A 12,801-nucleotide genomic window follows, 5' to 3' on the forward strand; every position below is an offset into this window, starting at 1 on the left:
TATTGGATAGTCACATGGCAGAAAGGGTATGAGGTTTGGTGTATTGATTTGGGGTTTATGTCACAGTTCTGGCATAAAGTTGTATGATTGTGGAAAGTAACTGTAATGTTCAGATCTTCAGTTATATTATCCTTATACTTATCTTTATAACATTAAAATAGGGCAAATGCTCCTTATTATACCTTTCTCCTGACTCACTGGCACTCTCCAGTGCAATAATACAAGTGAAAATGAATTTAATCTCATTATCCTTATTCCTCTAGTAATACACACATCTCTTCTATTTGGCTGTTCATGAGTTATATCCTTTGTAATAAACCATTAATAGTAAGCAAACTGTTTTCCTGAGTTCTGAAAGCTCTATTCTGGGTTCTAGCTCTTGATCTTACTGTCATTCTGTTGACACAATCTTTCTTGAATATATTTTCACTAAAATATTAAAGACTGAGAAGTCCTGAAGTTCTGAGGAGTAAATTGTAATGGTTAAATTTTGGGGCATTAACAGGATGAGTCACTTCACATTATTGGCTTTAATCTCTAGCTATATGATTAAAGAGTTTGCAAATTGATTGCACAGAAGAATCACCTGATGAGCTTTCAAAACTATAAATTTCTGGGCCCCATTCCAGACCTATCAAATCAGTCATAGAAGATAATCCTGGAAGATAGGAATATTTAAAATGAGTAATGAAAAGACTTCAATGTTAATTATAATCAGAGCCATAGATTTTGTCCATGAAACACTAGAATTATACAGTGCCAGTTTTTAAAAGCTCTCTAGATTTTCTGGATGTGCTGTTCCAATTTTTTCTCTCTGATTATCACTTAAGGCTATTTTGCTTAAATTCAAATGGAAACTAGGCTGTTGTCTAGTAAAGGTGATATACTCTGCATACTATCTTTAAGAAGAATAATGATATTCAAAACAGTAATAATAAAAAGAAAAAATAGTAAACATTTGATCAGTTCTGTGTGGTTATTTTAGGGATAATAGGGTATGATATAACATCAAATTAGTTATATTATAACCCCCATTTATTGATAAGGCAGAATGGATGAACGTAGGCTTGACTTTATAGGGCCCAGTAATCCTTGAAGTGTAATTCTGAGGCTTTGATGGCTTCTACTTTTAATATGGAATTTTAGCCTACTTATGCTATAAATGCTATGCTGATATTGTTTTATAATATGAAACACATATTTGGTGTTCATCCCTAGTTCCTGGCACAGAGCATTTGAAACCTTAGAAATTTGTTTAGTTGATGGGGCTAGAAGAGATTTCTTTCTTATTTATAATAAGCCCTTTCAAACATAGCTGGGTTTAAGTTAATACGGTGATTCTTGGTGAGCCCCTAAATAGCTTCACGATGGAGGCTGGTTGCTGGAGGAACCAACCGTGCTAGTTGAGGTTTAGAACTTTCAGCTCTACTCACCTGACTTCCAGAGAAGGTAGATAAACTGAAGATTGTGTTAATCCCCAATGGACAGTGATTTACTCAATCATTCCTGTGAATTGGAACCTCATAAAAAAAACTGTACAACAGGATTTGGAGAGTTTCCAGGTTGGTGAACATGTAGACTACAGAGAGAGAAGCTTACTCAGAAAGAGCATGGAAGCTCTCTGCCCTTCTCCTATGCCTTTCCCTGTACACACATCTCTTATATTTGGCTGTTCATGAGTTATATCTTTTATAATAACTGGTAATAGTAAGAAAACTGTTTTCCTGAGTCCTGAAAGCCATTCTTTCAAATTATGGAACCTGAAGATGCATTCATGGGACCTCCTGGTATATAGTCATTTGGTCAGAAGTATAAGAGGTCCAGGATTTGTGGTTGGCATCTGAAGTGGGGAGCAATCGTATGGGATTGGACTCTTAAACTGTGGCGTCTGTTTTAATTATAAGTAGTTAGGGTCAGAATTGAATTGAATTGGAAGATACCCAGTGGCATATAAAGAGTTGTTCATTCATTGCCTTGGAAGAAAAGTTCAATACTTTTTGTGTTAGAAGTGCTGTGAGTAGAAACAGATCTTAAGAGATGTAAGAAAAAAGACTTGAGACAATGGAAAATACAGAGCTTATTTGGTGCCATAGAACACACGTTTAGCTTTTAGAGGATTCAGATTATTAAGAAAAAGTTGTCCCTTAGAGGATTCTGCAAACATATCCAAAATATATAGACATTAGTTCTGATTCTTGATATTAACTAGCCAAATAAAATTCATTTTTCTCCTTACTTCCTGGTTTACTTTAAATTTTAAGGAAGAGTAAAAGTAGAGGACATTATAAAACAAATAATAAAGCTTAACTTTAACTGGGGCTCTGGTTAAAATAACAGAATAGTAAAAAGTTATTTTTTTCACTGATTTTGTTCATTCAGATTAAAATAACATTGTTTGGTAAATGTGTTTTACTTGATATTTGTTAGTTAAAATGATTGTGAGCTTGTGCCTGAAATAAATATTATAATGCTTGTGGAATATATTTTAATTTGAAATTTTCAGATTGGCTTCATAATTATCTCATGTACTTTTTCTTGGTCTGAATATAGCATTAACAACACTATTTTCAGAACATTCTGATAATAAAGTAAAATCACTCCAATCATTAAAGGAAAAGAAGTACAGATGGCCATTATTAATGATGAGGATGGGATCAATAATCATGAAAGCTCTGAAGCTTAAAAAGAAGTATCAAAATACTGCAGAGTTAATCATACCCAAGAACACATTATATACACATAAACTAAATTCAAGATAAAGAGTAAACAAAATCCATTATTGATTGTTTTATCCATGTCATCTCATCTAGATAATTGACTGATTTTTAATTTTCCTGATGATTACAAATTGGTGATTTTGTTTTAACACCATCACTTTACAAATTATCTGTAATTAAAAAAACAACCAGTGTTATCTCTCACAGATATGAAGCGTAATTAGAATCTTTTAGAGGAAATTAGCATAAAACTACAAAGATTTTTAATAGATAATTTTAGGTTAGAGTTTTTTGAAAAAATAAATTAAGGCAGAGGACCCAAGATAACTTAGCCTTTGCACTTTTACTAATACCTAGGTGAACTTATTAAAATAGAACAAAAGACAATAATAAAAAACAATCCACATTATTTTCTCAACTAGGTAAATATATACTTTATTACTATTATTTTAAAAGTCCTATTTGCCATCTCATATGTACAATGCTTCCATCAGCATTGTCTGGACAAAGTAACCCAAACTCCCCGACTTTAATGTATACATTCACAGTCAGTTGGTATTCTCAGATAAACATGAAGTTGCACACTAGGCCTTAAAAACATCCAGACGTGAAGAAATAAAAATGTTGAAACATTAGGGGCATGGGGAAAATTTTATTTTATAAATGTAGTTAGAACAAGATGTTTTTACCCTAAAAGGCACAAAGCAGACTTTATAATAACATAAAAATAAATAAAAATTTAAAATGGCCAATTAAAAAGGAAATTCATTCATTCTATTGATGAACTTTCATTAAAAATAAAATATTCTGTTTCATATCATTAATAGAAATAAGGTTTGGGTATGACTCATATAATATTATTGTTAGAGATTTTGCCCATCACCAATTTAAAAGCATAATATATTTTCATGCTGAAAAGTCAAGTTAATAATAAAAAAAACCCTTAGATCATGATCTTATATTTATTTTTTCTTTCCTCTTTTTTGTCCTTTTATTTGGCACCATCCATGGCATACGGAAGTTGCCAGGCTAGGAGTTATATTGGAACTGCAGGTGCTGGCCTATACCACATCCACACAGCAATGCCACATCTGAGCCACCTCTGTGACCTACACCACAGCTCATGGATCCAGGATCAGAGATTGAACAGGGCCTGGGATCAAGCCTATGTCTTCATTGGATACTAGTTGGGCTCATTACCACTGAGCTACAATGGGAAATCCTACATTTCCTTTTTAAATGCATAATTCTATAAAAGAAAGGCAAAAGGCCAGTAGGAAAGGCAGTCATTAATGTCTCTATTCATCCAAGCTCTCTCCTTGGATAGGAACATACAAATCAGAGTAATCCTCAATTAAAAACAAAAGTTTAAGAAATCCCAAACTTTTGGTTCATCTTTTGAGTAGGCTCCCCTCTACCCTGAGCTTAGCAGCCCCTGGGGTCCCTCACTGGTTAACTGACCGTCATATTGCCACATCACAGTGGTCTTCCAATTGTGGTCTCCACACCAACAGCATCAGCATCCCCAGGGACTTATTAGAAATGCACATTAGATCTACAGTCATACCACCCTGAATGTACCTGATCTTGTCTGATCTCAGAAGCTAAGCAGGTTTATGCCTGGTTAGTACTTGGAAGGGGGTAAATGTACATTAGGAGTTCTTCCCCAGACTTCAGAATCAGAAAGTCTTGAGTTGTGGCTCTGCAAATTATGATTTAAAAACCTTCCAGGTGATTCTGCTGATGCTCTAGAACAGTGGTTCTAAGTCATGTTAAGGAAGGTAACACACGAAGGTATAGAATAATTACAGAGCCAATGAATTCTATCAACTAGATCTCAAAGTTAAATGTCTTCTTTATAGATTAAGAAAATCATGGCAAACATTGCTACTCTTTAAAGTTGGTAGGAGCTGGGACTCAAAGTCAGGCCTTCTTGTCTCAGGTACAGATATTGCTTTATTTCCCACTACAGTATCCTTCAAGCCCCCGCTACCCTCTTTGGTGTTATAAACTCTATTAATATTTAAGGATGACTAAGTGTGAGATTGTCTATTGTTTTAGCAGGGTGAATCTACTAAAATATTCTATAATTAAAGTAAAAATTCTCTGAAATTATATGTGGCTACCATTATGGCAATAGATTTTTTTGATCCAGTAAATATCTTTATCATACCATTTACAAAGATTCTTTGCTTGATCAAACTTTTGCTTGACCAGTCAGGCTCCTGAGTTTTCTCCTAAGCTCATCTGTATACTTCCTTATAGATTCCAGTTTTAGCAGGAACCCTACTAAGTCAGTGTAGCAAGAATTCCTGACCCTTGATATCTAATCGCTCCTGGTATATAATCAGGTTCCTTATCCTTTTTTATGCCCCAAGGTGATGTCTGATAATCCTGGTCTATCTTTAACAAAGATCCTGCTAGTTTGATTAACTAGAACCTCCACACTCCTTACCCACTTAGTAATTTTCCATCTACTGAACCTCATCTGGCTTATTGGCTAAAAATTTCCAATTGCCCATGCTATATTCTGAATTGAGCCCAGATCTATTATGAGGTCTCTTTTTGCATTAGTGCTAAATAAAATCTGTTTTTACCACTTTAACTACTGTCCAAGTCTGATATTTCTTTGGCATTATCTAGTTGTTTTAAGAGGAGAACTTATTTTTGTTCACAACTTTCTATCATTCAAGGCTACTATTAAGAAAGCAGACTCTAAGGAAGTGCTGTTTGGTAAAAGTATAATTCAAGCCACAGGTGACTTTAAACATTCTAGTAGCCTATTTAAAAAGTTCAAAAGAAATGAGTGGCAAAGTTAATATACTTTATTTAACCCAGTCTATCTGAAGCAATTTAGACTCCCAAAATACACTGCTTTGGTATATTGATTATTTTGAGCTGAAGCCATTTGAGAAACAACATATTCAGGGAAATGCTTTTTCTGAACTTCCTTTACCTACTTAATGACATGTTCTCCAAACGTAACTCAATTGTCACTGCCAGGGAGTTTCATCAAACAAGAAAGATTGACTCTTATCATAGAAGAGGAAACTAGCAGTGGACATCAAACTTTGTCACAAACTATTACATATTCCATCTATTCTTCTAATGTCCCATTAATTTTTCCTAATAATCATTTCCTCTCCTCTGTTTCCTACAGGCTCCTCATCTTCCCCTTTAAGAGAGTGTATAATCTCTTACATTTTATCACTTTTTGGGTATTCAGTTTTTCCTCCTTATGTTCCTCTACATGTAATATTAAAAATCAATACATTTGTGTACATGTTCTCCTGTTAACCTACTTATTGTTACTTTATATCATAGACCCAGCTATCAAGCTTAGGAGGGTAGAAATTCTTTCCTCCCCTGCATATACAAACATTATCATTTCAAAATATGATTTATTGTACTAAGTCTTAAAAATCAAATTTGTGGTCTAGATCTATAGCACATCTTGATTTGGACTAGCCACATTTGAAGTCTCAATAGCTACACGTGGCTATTGGCTAACATATTGCACAGCACATATCTAGAGCTTTCTGCTCAAAATTCAGTGCTATCACATGCTACCTTTGTGATTTAGAACATTAACTAATGTTCAGTTTCCTCTTCTATAAAATGAGAATAATGAAATTCATCAGGTTGATGTGAGGATTTAAGAAATTCTGTAGATAAAGCACTTATCACACTACCTGGCAAAACATAAATTCTAATAAATAATAGATTTTGTTGTTGTTCTTTTTCTATAGATATGTTTTGTTCATCCAATCACAGTATAAGATTATAATATTGGTGTACTATTCAGCACTATTTAATTAATTAATGTACACTTGATTTGCACCATTATATTAGTTTAAGATGTATGACATAGTGATTCAAAATTTTTATAGATTATACTCTGTAGTTATTATAATATTGACTATATTTCCTGTGCTATACATGTTATCATTGTACCTCATTTGTTTTATACATAGTAGTTTGTGCCTCAATGAATGTTCAACATTGTAGTTATCGCTGTATTAAAAAGGAAGACCTGGAGCTTCTGCTGTGGTGCAATGGGATCCCTGGCCTCTTGGGAGCACTGGAATGCAGGTTTGATGCCCATCAGAATGGTGGGTTGGGGATATGGCATTGCTACAGCTTGGGCTTGGTTCACGGCTGTGGCTCAGATCTGATATCTGGCCCCAGGGCCCCATGGGGCAGTCAAAAAAAAAAAAAAAAGAAATAGAAGGAGCTAGTAATATAACTGAATGTGTTATGAGGAGGTTAGAAATATTTTCTGGAAAACTGAGAAAACAAAGTTTTGTTTGATTTCTTGATTGAAGTTCATCTTTAATCAAGAACATGAAACTCTCACACTCCATCTTTAAAATGATACTTAGGAGTTCCCGTCGTGGCGCAGTGGTTAACGAATCCGACTAGGAACCATGAGGTTGCGGGTTCGGTCCCTGCCCTTGCTCAGTGGGTTGACGATCCGGCGTTGCCATGAGCTGTGGTGTAGGTTGCAGACGCGGCTTGGATCCCGAGTTGCTGTGGCTCTGGCGTAGGCCGGTGGCTACAGCTCCGATTGGACCCCTAGCCTGGGAACCTCCATATGCCGCAGAAGCGGCCCAAAGAAATAGCAAAAAGACAAAAAAAAAAAATGATACTTATAATCGTAAGGCAATTTGGAATAAGCAGAAAAGATCACTAATATCTCCAATGGGAAACTTTGCATTGCTTAGATTAGAGCACACCTTCTGATTTATCTGAGTCTAGCAGTTTAACGTTTCATTGCCTTTGAGAAATTTTACAACTCTGCAAATTGTAGATAACTGATCATAATGCAAAATAATTCTGTTCTTAGAGATGAAAATAAATTCTCTCTGGTGGAGATTCAGTTGCCTCTGCTCCCTTCTCCCTTGTGAAAAAGCTAATTTTGAATCAATTTGAAAATTCTTTTTCTACATTTCATCACTGAGGAAATTTACTCCATATAAATTTGTGTTTGCTTTTCCTTTGAACTTCCTCATTAATAATTAGTTAAATAAAGTATTTAATATATGTTCTTTTTTTATCTTGATGAGAGTCATTATATTCTTTTGGATAATTATCTTTTAACACAGTTATCCAGCATTGTATTATCAGATTTATAAGAACCACCATGAGCTCTATAAAAAATACCCAAACTTTAACAAATTAGGGTTAATTTATTTTCTATTCTTAGTTTTGCTTGTGACCATACATGGTTAGAATTTTTCTGTGAAAGGTTCTGTGACACAAATAGTGTATAAGCTTTGCCTTTGAAAACCATCACAGAACAGGACGGAGTAAATAAATAAGTATTAAACAAAATTAGTGTCCCAACAGAAGTACAAATAATTAGCTGGAAGTCATTAGTTGGCAGAATTAATGGATGAAAGTGTTCAGAAGATGCATCAGTTGAGGCAGAAATCTTTGAACTGTGGTAAGCTGGAAAGGAAATCATGAGAAAAAATAAGAGCGAGGTCATTTGCAGCACATGCTGTGATGTATGTGAAGCTTGTATTTCTTCTTTCTTCCTGATTTTATACCTACAAAGCTTAATTAAGAAAATGCCTCTGCAAGATTATTTTGCTTTTATGGCTTAAATGCATAAATCTGACAAGTGTGTACAACATTTTACAGCAATTCAAAACTATTAGGGCTATTTCCTCTGACTTGCATCAAGCTGAATAAACATACTCTGTTCAAGTGGAAACTTGTTATCCTGCCTTTCTCTGCTTTTCAAAGTAATCAAAGCAGAGTTCTTGAAACATGAGAGTGTCTCACCTGTGCTGCCTAAATCTCATTTATTTTGTTTATCCCGCTTTTGGGAAAGTCAGAGGCATCTTACAATTTGCATTGCTAATAAATTGCTTGCAAATTGTACTGACAGTTCACTTGGTTTAGATCATCAATTTGCATTTGAACAGGGTCATCTGGTCATTGCTATTATGATTAGATATCTTTTAAGAGTCATGTTTTCACATGTAAAACAAAGAATGTTGTCCACCTTCCTATTCCACAAGAATTGAGAACTTGGCCAGTGCAGTTACTTACTAGTCACTGATCTACAACATACTCTAGAAAAGAATTCAGGACAAAGATCAAGAATGAGGCACTGTGCTCTGGAAAAGCCAACAGAACAGGCCCTCAGATATATTTTCAGGAGAAATTATTATATACTCAAATTTTTGCATCTTCTCATACTTAGAAAAACACTAACATTATTTACTGAAATATATGATCTGTGTGGCAAACAGTAAACTTTCACTGAGATCTTAACTTTACTATATATGCTGACTCCTCACCTACATTTCCTCTTCAGTTTTTCAGGGCTATTTGAGAGGATTCTAGGCTACAGACTTCAGTTAGATGCTAAATAAACTCAACTCATAGCTCTTACATTGAAAGTTTATGTTTTTTCAAGTTGACACACATAGGAATTTATATATATATATATATATATAAAATCATTGTACTCATTTATAGGATTTTACTCTTCATTCTAAGCTCTATGGTACCAGGTCTACAAGACATCTTTTATGCCTACCTCATTATTGGGTTAGTCATTCTACTTGGATTCTCTACTCCCAAATCAGACCTTTGGTAGGTATTATCCTCTGACTGATAACCAAGAAAGAAATTCAATACGTTATTTTAATCTATTATCTTTTCTCTCTTAATCAATCACCAAATTCAAAACTTGAATTTTGGAGTTCCCACTGTGGTGCAACAGGATTGGTGGTGTAGGTCACAACTCCGGCTCAGATCTGACCCCTGGCCTGGGAACTTCACATGCGGTGGGGTGGCCAAAATAGAAAGAAAGAAAGAAAATGCTTGAATCTTGATTCAAATTTTGATCTCTCCTGAATTAGCCTTCTTCCCTTTATTCCCAAGGCTTGTTATCCAGTTTATCTCTTCATCATAATTCACATAGGTATTAATTTATTAACTCTTTTCCCTATCTTTAGTCTATCTCTTCTCAAACCATTCTGCAAACCTAGGCATCACAATTAATTTTACTTCATAGCTCATGTAAAAAAAATAAATTTGTAAAGCATACTAGGATAAAAAAATGAGGTGGTTCATCGGATGGAGACCGGCCCAGGAGGTTTAATTCATCTTGAGGGCTGAGTGGAATACATATTTCAAAACACAACCCTGGAAAGAAGGGTTTCTCCTGTATATTGATTGGGAAGTTCTATGTAGGGATTCAATACAGACCTCCCCAAGATATGCCACTTTGGTATGTGGATTATTTTGAGCTAAAGCAATCAAGACCTTTCTGGCCAAAAAGAAACAACCACCCCTTTCTTAACTACCTAGAATTTAATTTGGAAATTTTTCCCAGAAAAAAAGTTACTATCAGAGGTAAATTTTATCTAGGTAACTCCATACATACAGCAAGGCAAACATGATTACCAAACATCTGCTCTTATCCTGTGAATGAACCTTTTGTCATTGAAACCTTAGTCTTCTATCCCATTCCCATGAGGATGGCATTTATACCTCATCTTACCTTTCTGTTTTTGAATGCATTATATATGTGGGGTTGCTAAACCTCTTGGTGTTCCCGAGCATACAAAATTAAATTCAGTTTTCTCTGGCTAATCTGTGTCATGATTAGCCTGTGTCATGTGCCGGATGAATGAGCCTTTGAAGGGTGGAGAAAAATTTCTTCCCTACATATACTATAAATAACCCTAAGTTAATTGTTTAATTACATTCTGCTATATACATTTTTTTTTTATGGCTGCATCCACAGTTTATGGGAGATCTGGGGCCAAGGATTGACTTCAAGCTGCAGCTGTGGCTGTGACACAAGATTCTTTAATCCACTTCATTGGGCTAGGGATAGAACCTGCACCTCTGCAGTGACATGAGCCCACTGCAGTCAGACTCTTAACCCACTACACCACAGTAGGAACTCCTCTGGTATATACATTTAAAATACTGCATAGAATCTCCATTGCTGGTAGGATAAAATTCAAATTTTTCATTTTAGATTCAAGGTTTCTCACAATGAACTGAAATATATTTTCTAACATTAGACATATTATTTGTGTCCTATAAGAGTACTTTGAAACAATTATCTTGATCTACTATCTTTTCCAAAATATCTTCATTATTTCTTCTTTGCTCAGAATACCTTCTGTTATTCTGATTACATATCAGAAGATATATTCATGGGCATCAGAAAATAATTTTAGTCAACAACAACTTCATAATCAAAACTGAAAAAATATAACTTCAAAATCAGATGCAAGATTTTCAAGTGATAAGACATGTTAATATAAGAGAATAAGCTGGTCAATATTGAAAGGAATGAAAAAAAACTATTAAACATGAAAACAATGGAAACAATGTGAATAAATATATAGTAAGAATAATGAACTACCTGTCATTGAATACTTACAATGTGACAGTGACTGTTCTATGTGGAACATATGTAAGTTAAATTTTATAATAACCTCATGAAGTAAATACTATTATTATTTTCACTGTACACATGAGAAAAATAAAGTCCAGAGATTCAGTAAGCTGGTGAAAACAGAGTATGGACAATTGACAACTGTCATAAAGAAGCATTAAAAACTGATGGAAAAGAATAAAAAGTTAAAAGTGATTGACACAAGTCAAAAAAAGTGTTAAGGGTCTGAAATTTTAATATTCTTGCAAGCTAACAATTTGTTTGTCCTGTCAGTTGTGGATGCTTGTAAAAGGCAAAGATTCCTGGTTTGGAAACAGAGAACTTAATTACTTACAGAAGAGCAAGCAGTATGAGTTTATAATTCTTTTATCTTGATTCACAAGTCCCTGAAGTGGTCAGGTGTATGCTGCAAATGCTTTGGGTTCACAGGACATATGAGGAATCTTGAATTTAACTAATCTTAATCTTTTAAAATGTAAACTACTTGATTCTTCTCCAGAGGGAGACATTATCCTTATTAGACTAGACAGAAAGCAAATATGCCTTCTGTTCTGTGGGGTGACTATCTGCCAAGGCTCTATACTATATGGATAACCTCAAAAATAATCTAGAACAAAAGGAAATTTAATGTCTCTGCTGAAAATATGTGCAGAAACATGAGAGATCCTTGGAGAATTGCCTCTCAGTAGTAAGAAAACCATTAATGTGGATGATGAAATTTATACATTATACACAATAGTATTATGGAAGGAGAGAAACACAAATGAAACAGAAAAAAATATTAAATATCAAAGAAGAAAACTTCTTTAGCTAAGTCACAGAATCAAAGGGAGATCCAGAGCTGTAGCAATCACAGGAGAAATTGCAAAAAATTGCTAAACATCAAGGTATTCCTTATTGGGCCTCTAAGCAGAAAAAACAGATTGTCTTCATGGAGAAAAAATCAGATTAGCATCAACCTAACTCAAAGAAACCTCATAAAGCTGGAAGTTACTAGATTAATTTACATAAAAACAGAGTAGAAAGTATGATTATAATATTTATATACAAGACAGTGGAGTAGAACTCAAGGTTACCTCCTCTCATGAAAACACCAAAATAACAACTGCTGAACAACAAAAAGACTAGAACCTACTAAAAGATATTCTACAACAAATAAGCCATGAGGAGATTGTTGGAGGGTCTCAATCATGATATAATCTAATCTCATACCCACTAGGTTAACAATCCACAAACTGGAAAATAATTATATTGTAGAGGTTCCCTCATAGGAGTGAGAATTCTCAACCCTCAGGCTAAGGATCCCCAGCCTGAGGGTCTGGCATCAGGAGGAAGCCCCAGAACATTTAGCTTTGAAAGCCAGCAGGTCATGAGTGCAGGAGCTCCATAGGCCAATATTGTTGATGAACATAGACGCAAAAATCCTCAACTAAATACTAGCAAACTGAATCCAAAAAAATATTGAAAGTGTCATACACCATGATCAAGTGGGATTTTTCCCATAGATGCAAGGATTCTTCAATATCCACAAATCAATGTGATACATCAATAATCAAACTGAAGAATAAGAATGATGATCATCTCAATGGATGCAGGAAAAGTTTTTGACAAAGTTCACCACCAATTTATGATAAAAGCCCTCCAGAAAAT

This window comes from Phacochoerus africanus, chromosome 6 (genome assembly GCF_016906955.1).
Source record: "Phacochoerus africanus isolate WHEZ1 chromosome 6, ROS_Pafr_v1, whole genome shotgun sequence".
In the NCBI taxonomy this organism is placed as follows: Eukaryota; Metazoa; Chordata; class Mammalia; order Artiodactyla; family Suidae; genus Phacochoerus; species Phacochoerus africanus.